Source organism: Malurus melanocephalus, unplaced genomic scaffold (genome assembly GCF_030028575.1).
Source record: "Malurus melanocephalus ecotype Western Australia unplaced genomic scaffold, MMel_1.1 scaffold_146, whole genome shotgun sequence".
NCBI classification, from domain to species: domain Eukaryota; kingdom Metazoa; phylum Chordata; class Aves; order Passeriformes; family Maluridae; genus Malurus; species Malurus melanocephalus.
This window is the reverse complement of record NW_026623378.1, coordinates 995019-1005336: the sequence shown is the minus strand read 5'-3', so window position 1 is coordinate 1005336 and position 10318 is coordinate 995019. Positions and strand designations below refer to the sequence as shown.

Sequence of the window (10318 nt, the reverse complement as noted above, 5' to 3'; positions counted from 1 at the left end):
CAGGGAGAGTGCTTGCTTAGCTGCTAAAGGAGTGTGTTGGTCCTTCAGGTGCTACCTGTTCAGCGTGTCTTGTGTCTGTGTGTGCTTGCATGGTTGTAAGGCCTTGGAAGGAAAAGCTCAGGTTATTCTAGTGCACAGAAAAGGGGACAAATGGTGTGAGGAGTCCTCTGATACTTCTTGAGTAGACAAGTCGAGCTGTCTCTGTTCTGCAAAAAAAAATAAAAATGGTTGTGGTGCTAGGTGTAATCCCTTGATTTAACTTCCAGCTAGTTATGTTCATGAAATAAAAATCAATCRGGAGGAAGAAAATTGTATGGCTCTGATAGAGAACTTCTCCCTCAAAAAAGAGGGTGACCTGACTTAAGGAAAAGCGGTTGTAGGTTTTTAGGGATTTTTTTTTAATTGTACAGATTTGTCCAATATTTTCTRTCAGACTGGAAGTGGAAAGTCATTGAAGAGTTTTTTCCATTAGCGGCAGCAGCACTCATTCATTACTCTGCCTTCCTGTACAACCAACCAGCCAGGTTAGATTGGTGCTGAAATGGACCAGTTGGTGTTTCATGTTTCAGTGTTRTATCTGTGTGATACCTTGTTTCCTTCAAACTGCTTCAAGGTAGTATTTCTCAAGTTATCACAAATTATTAAGAAGTCCTTTTGTCGTCAAGGATCCGTGCAGTAATCAATAAAACCACCAAAATCTGGATTTTCCAAGACTGACCTGGAAGTGCTGGAAAGATTGGTGATATCCTGGACTAATTTGTTTTGACCATATATATATATATATATATATATATATGTATATAGGAAAGCCAAACCACTGTATACAGATGTGAAGAACTGTAAGACATGAAGTGCTTGAATGTTGTATAATTCCTTGCACTTTTAATACCTTGCAAGAATAACTTAATTATTGTAAATTAAAACTCAAGGGAAACCAGGTATAAAATAAATTTTAAAAATTAGCATTCATATAAGTGTATTTTTACTTCAGTAATAATGAACAATTTTGAACTATCTTGCCTCAAAGATCAAATAAATGTGCTTAAGCCGTATCTCAGGCTCTTACTTTCTCTCTTGCTACCTGGAAGGAGTGGTGTCCAGGGAGTGGAAAGTGCTGTGCTTGTTCAGCCACTTTATTTTATTTCATGAATCAGTCTCATTGTATTTGGAAGGGCTTTGTGCAATGAGATGTTTTTGCCATATACCTCTACGGTTTGTCAGACAAAACCAGTAAAGCCCCAGACCTCCATGGGAAGTAAGATGTTTGCTTTTTCCAGTGTATTGGAGGGGTTTATCTCACGTGTAAATGTGTTGAAAAGGGTTTCTTTAATAAATTCCTATCTTTGGACATGAACTGTGAAGTARGGTTTGGAAATTTGGTGTGGTTGCTTTCCCTTTGCAATTCTCCTCATATTTCACAGCAGTGGTAGTCTTGTAAAAGCAATATACTCATTATTTTTCAAACTCTCCTCCAGATTATAGCAACTCTGGCTATATTTTCTAGTGGAAGTCATAAGATTGTTAACTGAAGTATCTTCCAGGTTGCCATATGGGTCTGCAGTGTATTTTCATTGTGCACAGGTACCTAACAAAAAGCCTATTGTTTAGGACTGAAGTTTACCTGAAAAGGAATAATTCTGTTTCTGAAACCTCCCCCATCTCTGGTTACCAGAGCCATCAGCTGGCCGTGAACTCTGACACTGCACACAGAGACACACTGCGAGTACCACATGCTTTTCTCCTTTTCCCCTTTGCTCACACCCCAAGTCTCAGATGCTGAATGGTACTGCCCTTTCTTTTTAACTCTGATTTGATTGTTGGTCTGATATCACCCAGCCCATGTCTGTACCATGGCCTGAATTTACAGAAACTSCAAAACAAGTTTTGTTTCATAAATTGAAATAAAGGTATGATTACCTGAGTGGCCACCCTGCAGAAKTGCCATGCTGATGGCTGGAGGAAGTGAAAGAGCAGGAAAGAAGTAACTGGAAGCTGGAGTGAATGGTCAAGTATTTAACCCTGTTTGTACCAAGGAGTCCTTGTAAGATCAGGTACTTGACTGCAATTGAATTAGTTTAACACTTAACGTTACTCTAAGTTACTTTACAAACTTATTTTCCTTAAAATCATGCTGTATTTAACAAGTAGCAGGTCCTTCTAGAAGAAAGATAATTTAGGATTAGTAAATTCACCTGAAAATTGGTGAGGCAGTTGGGGCAAAGTGGGAACGAACAGGGTGCAGGGAAAATCAAGTGCCAGGGAAGTTTTTGGCATCAAAAGAGACAGAGGAGGGTGTGAGTTGGATGTGGCCCTGAAACTGAAGAAACTGGAACTACTGAGAAGGGAAGCAGTCACTGGAGATAAGTGGTAAGACAAGAAAAAAGGAATCCACAGCCTGAGTAAGTCTGCTCCTCAAGGCAAATCAGACTGACTTGAGCTTTGCCACTGCRCATCCCTGTGGTCTGTCCTGCTCAGAGCTGCTGCTTCCTGCACTCTGTGCTAGTAGGGGGAKCCACCCCCACTCCTGAATGAGGTTTAAATCAACTCAGTTTAGATATTCTCACTGCTCCCTGGGACCTGCCAGTGGCAGAAAATCTACAGTTTTCTGAGTTATCTAGATAGCTAGTGTGTCCATTTAATTCAGATTTTTCTTTTCCCTGACTGAGTGCTGTTATTTTTCAGTTAAAAGTGCTTGAAGATCTCAGATTCAATCTTGGCACTTAGAACAATTTGTAGATAAATCTGGATTTAAAATGTAACTRGTGACAAGCATTGTGAGGCTCTGTACTTCTGAAGTTGTACCTTTTACGGTTTCTACAGATTAACAGATTCTAATAAAGTGAAGGTAGAGTTGGGCAAATAATTATTCACTTGTTTTATTTTGTGCTTGATCACACTTCTCTGGAAGATGCCATCAAGAATGGCACTAAGCATTCTGAAAACCTTATATATTAATAATTAAGCAGTTTGCATAACTGTATAAAATAAATAAGTAAGTAGATTTTTATGAAATTGAGTATGTWCTCAAGTAGCATTTCATGCTGATGAAGAAGTGGAAAAAATAGTAACAGCGAGGTCAGTTCCGTAATTTAATAATTATCATTAACTTCRGTCCCATCTCTGACTGGTGGTTCTGTAGTTTCCCTTTTAAAAAAAAGGAGAGGTGAATGTGGAACTGACACACAAATTGAGTAAGTAATGARAGAGTCTATGTCCACATTACCAATCAGTGTGCTGTAATAAGATCAGCTCTGTCAGGTGCTGAGAACCTGGCATCCGTGCTATACAGGTGGCAAGAGTTTTATTTCAAGCTAGTCCTGGTCTAATTCTGTGGCTGAATTCCTCTTGGTGGTTGGAGCATGTACAATGTACACCTGAAGCTCATTCTCTGGTCTAATTTTATTCAAAAGAAATTTGGCCTCATGTACTTGATGACTGCTTTGCAATGTAAAGCAAAGCAAGGAAAATAGGGTTGTTTGGGAGATGAACTTCAGAAGTGCAGTCCTGATTTGAATTAAAAATGTTAATTCGGACATACTTAGAGTCAAGCAGATCAGGAAGTTCACCAAAATAAAGTTGTTTAGTAAGAGAGCTTGGATATCTGATACAGGGGATTGGAATTAGGAAATGCAATGTATTGAACAGCTACTTCATCAGTTTGGGAGTTTGGAAAAATATTAAGAGGATGTGGTTTTAAAAACCAAAGAAAAAGTACCTGAGCTGCATTGTTCAGAAATGTCTTTACTCTTGCAAAGCAACCTCTTTAAATAATACAAAGTGGACTTTAYGTAAATCAGATCCTAGATACAGGGAGATTGGAGGTGTTGTAAAAACAGAAAACACRCCAACTTTTTACTGCTGTTCTTTTGGAGTCCTCCTGAAGATGAACTTGAGGTCCTTGGTTACAGAGGGGAGAAGAGATGGGTATATTCTGCAGATTCTTTACTTTAAAAAAGCAAACGCAATCTCTCCAAACACTATTGCATGGCTAAAATGTTTTCTCAGTTTTACCATGGAAGAAATAAGTCAAGTGTCAGCCTGTCTGYTCAGAGGAGACAGTTGTCTTTAAGAATTGGTGCTATCTGATATTCTGGATGGTTTTGGGTTACCATTTAGCACAAATTTATTATTTATTACCAAGACTATTAAACCTCAGTGTGTGAGGAGCAGTGCTTATAAATGGATGGGGAGACAGAAGTGTTCTGACCTTCTTGTAGTGGTAAAGGTCTTTATGGTGCTTAGATAGGAAAAGAGAGGGAGAGTGGATGCTGAAGCTCWCTCTCCCTGCCGTAAATCACACAGGCACGTGGTTTCTCCATTTACACCTCTACTGTTGGCCTTGGTATTCAGAAGTCAGTACATCTCTACACTGTATGTGTGGGTGTATGTTTTTTAACAGTATAGCTGGAACTGTGGTGTTTAAGCCTTTGTGTGATTTTTCAAGGTTATGATATTGCAGTCATAAGGCTARGACTTCTAAATTATGAAATTCTTATAGAATCTTCTTAAAAGCTTCAGATGATGCAAAAATTCCGAAATTGTGACTCTGTTAAAATGGGAAAAGTTGGCAATAGGTAGCATCTTGCTCACTGTGGAAACAAACTATCAAGCTGCTAAGCCCATTTTAGCTATCCACAATGCCTTTGAAAACGCCGGGACTTGACACAGTCAGGCTTGCTCAGTCTTTCAGAGAATAGGGTAAGAGCCTGTGCCAGGCTTTCCTTTGATGCTGGGATGTGTACAGTAGTTCAATAACACAAACAAAAAGTCAAATCCACCCTACTGCTAGTGCCTTTGTCCAAATTCTTGGCTTGCTTTTCAGTTCCCAGGAGCTGAACTGTGCACTGTGTCTGTGCACAGCTACATTAAYCTGTTGATTATTTCTCTGTGTATTGCAGTTTCTGGTGTACTGGAACTAACAGTGTGACACCAGTGGATTTTTGGTGTGGARCTGAAGTCTTACAGATTCTCTGGAGTTTCTGATAAAGATTGACTTGTGCATGGTTTGTGTTTTCCATTGTTGTCACTAAGGATGTGTCCTTTCTTTGGACATTAGGAGGRTGTTCTTCACAGAAGGAGTGATTGGGCATTGGACTGCACTGCCCATGGAGGTGCTGGAGTCGCTGTCCCTGAAGGTGTTTCAGAAAAAACTGGATGTGGCACTTAGTGCCATGGTCTGCTTGACAAGGAGGTGTTAGATCATAGGTTGGACTTCATGGTCTCAAAGTATTTTCCAACCTAGCTGATCCTGTGATTCTCCAGTGTGCTGACTTTTTTAAAAGAAAAAAAAATTGGGGAAACTGGTATCTGGACACTTGCAAATCGGGCTGGTATAGACTGGGAGAATCCGAGAGTTATTAGGAGAGATGAGAAAGGCTTATTTTCATAGGAAAACTTTCTACAGAGATTTTTAATTCCCTTTGTCCCTGACATCATCATTCATCTAAGACAAACATGTATTTAAAGGATAGAAATGTTTTTGTTGATTTATTTTTAATATGAGCAATTACCAATAGAAATAAAACTATTTTAAAACTCTTTTTTGTGTCAGTGTTTTACAAATATACTGCAAGTGTGCAGCAGTATGGATGTGCATGACTCTCAGGAAATTCCTCTCTAGCTTGGAGCAGCTCATCAGAGGAGATGGTTTCTGTAATTCCAGATACCAGTAGCTGCAATGTGCAGTTCACAACCATAAACCCTTTTCTTCAGATATCTCTTTAATCAAGTCCTCTTTGTGTTTTGCAGATCAGTAGAAATATGCATTTCCATAATACCACCTTTGAACTGATGAAGTGGAAGTACAGATGAAAACAGTCTGGAGGAAGCTTGAAGTACAATACAGTTTCATTCAGTTCCCTAATTCTGAGGTAAGGTTAATGCATGCAAAATTTTATTTCAAGTATTTCAGGAATAAAAAGCATATGATAAGCAGCCACCATATCTTACAAAAACATTTCTGAGCCACTTTTTTGTATGCTGCTTATAGTCTTTAATACCATACTGGAACAGCTGTTTGATCTGATCTCTGTCCATGTTTTGGTTCTGAAGAAAAGACAAATCAGCATCAGCTGCAGAGAAATCTGTTGTACAAAGGCACATTGGAGTAAAATTGTGGTATCAGAYGAATTTTATTTAGTAGAATCTGCTTGGTCATGAATACTACTAATGCTTTAGATGATTGTTAGTTTAGTTTATGATTTTGCTGATATGACTGGGCAAAAGCTTTACACAGTGTCAAGTGACAGGGCATCAGGATAAGTAGTTGGGTTGAAAACTCTGGACACAATTCTATTTTAAAAAGGGAAACACAAAACCCACCCACCCAACCACCTTCACAAGTTACTTTTTCTGCCTTCTAGTCCACTGTCTTTTTAAAGAGAAGTAGTGTTAGCAGCAATTGAGAGAGGGAGGTTGTTTTAYACATTCTCTGTATGTAGCTGATCTGGCAAAAATAAAATGGCAACACCACTCCACAACAAAATTTCTCTTATCTTCACACAGTTTGTTCTCTTTTTACTAGGGATTATGGGCTTTTAAGTCAGCAAATATACAAATGGCAAGAAGAAGTGAGCTTATCAGAACCAAATAAAAGCAAGTCCTTGTGCTAATTATTCCTGCTCCTACGTACTGCCTCTTATTTTCATACCTTTTGTAATTGAATTTCAAAAGCAAGGGACAAAGACAAAAGAAAAAAATTTGATCATGAAGGCCAAAAGAGGGAAATAGTATAAATACCAGATGTGAATAGGGTGTATTGCCCAGGTGTTGATCAGACATTTTATGTACTTCCTGAGTGAGAGATCAGCAGTATTGTATTTCATTGCCTGACCTGCTTTCAGGTATGTCTTTGAGCCCATTTATGAGTTTGARCACTTACAAAAAACAGTGGAAGCAAGTGTTTAAGTTTCAAATATTTGTTATATACAAAAGGTGTTTTTTGTTTGCATCTGAAACTGCTGACTGATTTGTTAGGTCCTCATGGGTTTACAGAGAATAATTGGGATTAAATTTTTTTAGTTGTCTCTTCCATTTTAGGGTTCAATGAAGAGTATCATATGTATCTCAGATAGTTCTCACGATAGTTTATTTTATCTTTCTTTAATATGAAGTGTCTGTAATACATCCCTTCATTGTAGTTTTGCTAATTCTACTCTATTCTGTTCTGTAATTCTACACTGTGAGACAGTGCAAAATTTTCTTATCTCTCAGTAAAGTAAATAGGTTTGTCTTTTGATTACACCTGTGAATTTGTGCAGGCATTTCTAGTGCAATGCAAGTGGAGAAATTCAGATCAGTATATTGTCTATAATCAGTAGGGTTACGTGTGCTCAATTACCTTCTGTAGCTGGTGTCCTGTATAGTGTTGTCTCCTTATTTAATAGAAAGATTTTGGTTGTATGATTACTTGGTTTTCTTTGGGATGTTTAAAACTGGACTTGGATGACTTCCCAGCACCACCCATTGAAATGTCAAATACTATCTAAGTTTGATTTGCATGCAGCAAGGCATGAGTTAGAAGGACATTAAGGACCTCTAACATACAACTACTGAACCAATAACTTTAGCTGACAGTTTGGGAATAATTTCCTACATTTCAGCTTCTACTGTCCCTAGAGTTGTCATCTTTCTGTGTCCTCCAAACCATTAGTGGTAGGACATCTTTTCTTACACAATGGAGCTTGTTCACTCAGTAGCCAGAAACACATACCAGGTGTTTCAGARTGAAGAGTGCCAGTGATGAGATGGTATTCCTGCAATGATTTTCTTATTAATCATCAGGACTGCCTAAGATTCTCTCTATTCTGTTAGGAAACAATTATTTTGTAAAGTTGGGTTAGCTGCCRTTGAATTTCATTGGTGGCAAGCTATTTGCTAGGAGTTAATTCCGTAACAAACAGGCTGAGCCACTTGAGGCTCAAACCACAAATGGGAAATGCAGGTCAGTGTGCTCAAAGCATTTTCCAGGAGTGGAGTAACCAGAAGGCCATGTCATCTTGTGAATCAGTTGATCAAAACAGGAAGTGCCAGTGCTTCCACTCTGCAGCTGCTCTGTTCTGCAGTGTCCTCCTAACAGGATTTTCCTTACTTCCATGGCCCCTGGCTTATCCCAGCTTGTCCCAGTAGTCTCACCATCTTGATCTCAGACCACACAAAACAAGAGCCTTCCTACTGCTAGGCCAAGACTGTCAGGCTCAGCAAGGTCAGATTAAGCCCCTGAGAATCCCTTCGTTTTTGTGTTGGCTCTGTTTGGCTCAGGAGCTCCTGTTGAAAGCGTAATAGGCAGCAGATTCCAAGGAAATCTAGACAAACTCTTGTGTAGTAAAAGGAGGCTAAATTTTGGATCTTAYTTCTGTGTCTGAGGGTGGGAAATATATGGGGTAGGATAGAGAACAATTTAAGATCTTACAGTGAGCAAAGCATACGAAGAAGATATTTGCAGTACAGTCTGAAGATGTTTGTATTGATAGGAATGTATTTTGTAACCAGATTATTGTAACATRGATATGTAATTAGAAACACACCAGATTTCCTTTTTTGCTTATTTTTCTATTTAGTGTCTAGATTAGGAATGGTGAAATGTGGGCTTGAAGCAAACATTAATACAGGGATTAGTTTTTGTTTTCAGGAATTCTTTTCTATCCTTTTTTTATTCCCTTGAGCCAAAATGAAGCAGATATATTCTTTCTGACGGTACTATTTTGAAGCAGTCCTAAGTAGTCAGTTATGGAGTAGGTTCCTCTAAATGAGGTTGAAACATGAAGAATGTCCTTCTCCAGAGGTTCCAAGATTGTAAAGGTACAGTAAGTTTCATGAAATGTTAGGTGAAGTTTTTTTAAGTGTTGCAGTTGATACTGAATTTAATTAAAATAAATCAAGGGGTCCACTTCAAGTGTATTTTAAAATACTAATTATTAAAATAATAAACAACTGCTTGGTAGCTTACCAAAATCGAAGACTGATTTAGATAGGGATCTTTTTATAATATCCTTAATGTTTATAAAGACACGGTGATAGGAACTTGGTAATTTTCTTGTTTCTAAACCAGACATATGTACTATCCTTTAAAAAATGAACTGTGTACCATTGCCAAGTCTATGTAAAGAAAGGGTGCTTTTATCATATCCTTAAAATACGTATGTTTTATATTTACAGCACAGTACAGAAATTTCAGGATCTTCAGTAAAAATCTGAATTTGTTGGAGTAATGCTACTTCAGGGTCAGTAGTCACATCTGTTAGGWGCATTTCCACAGTGAAGATGTGCAGAGGGGTTCCCAAATGGCTACAGTTTACCATGCTTCAAAYACATTTTGTTGTTCTAAGATCTGAAATTCCTGTTCTCGTTCAAACATGCTCATTCAAGTTGCTGGTGTTTGAAAAACAATTATTTGTTTCAGTTGGCAGGTAAAGCATAGGAAAGTTTTTTACAAAAACAGTTCAGTCCTAGGCTTTCAGTGGAATGAAAGTGAAGAGATAAGGGGTCTGCCTGTGCAGAGGAGAGTCTCTAAAGTCTTTGAGATGGCAGTGTATGAGAAGTGGATATTTATACAGGTGTCTCGAAGTTCTCTGCACTTCGAGTTGTTTTTGAATTTGCAAATGGATACTTGCAATCTACATAGTTTCTCACTCACTCAGCATATTTAATCTTTGGTGAAATTCATGTTTCACCAATCTCTGAATTAATAAGAATTTTTTAATGGAGAAGTGGAAAAAATGTTTGCTTTATTGGTCTTTAAAAATTGCACAGGCACCCACCAAAGCCAGTCTATCACTCGCTTCTCCATAGGTTGAGATAAGGACCAGGAGAGATCACTCACTGATTACCTATTACAGGCAAAAGAGACTCGGTTTGGGGATATTAATTGAATGGCTTACTAATAAAATCAGAGCAGGATAGTATGAATTAAAATCTCAAAACACCTTCTCCCCATCCCTCCCTCTTTTCTGGGCCCTGCTTCCCCCTCCAGCAGTGCTGGGGAATGGGGAATGGGGGTTGTGGTCAGCTCATCACATGTTGCTGCTGTTGCTCAGGGAGCAGAGTTTTTTTATGCTCCACAAGCTGCTGCAGTGTGGGTCCCTGTTCCCCAGGGTGCAATCCTTCAGGCACAGAGCAATMRGAGTCCCCACAGGGTCACAAGTCCTCCCAGGAAACGTGCAGTGTGCAGGTCCCTGCCAGGACCCTGCTCCAGTGCGGGTTTCCCGTGGGTTCACAGACTCCTCTCAGGTACCTGCCTGCCCTGGCGTGGGCTTCTCACGGGCTGCAGGTGGATCTCTGCATCCCCGTGCTCCTTCGTGGGCTGCAGGTGGATCTCTGC

At 39.0% G+C, this 10318-nt stretch overlaps 1 protein-coding gene across 1 annotated transcript in view; it reads left to right on the top strand.

The window, feature by feature from the left end:
- Nucleotides 1–5750: 5750 nt before the first annotated feature.
- BMPR1A (bone morphogenetic protein receptor type 1A) overlaps nt 5751–10318 on the top strand; it is a 38329-nt gene continuing 33761 nt past the window's right edge. The window contains exon 1 of the mRNA XM_057371406.1: nt 5751–5870. The gene's annotated coding sequence lies outside the window, so the exon portion shown is untranslated. The remainder of the gene's footprint in view (nt 5871–10318) is intronic.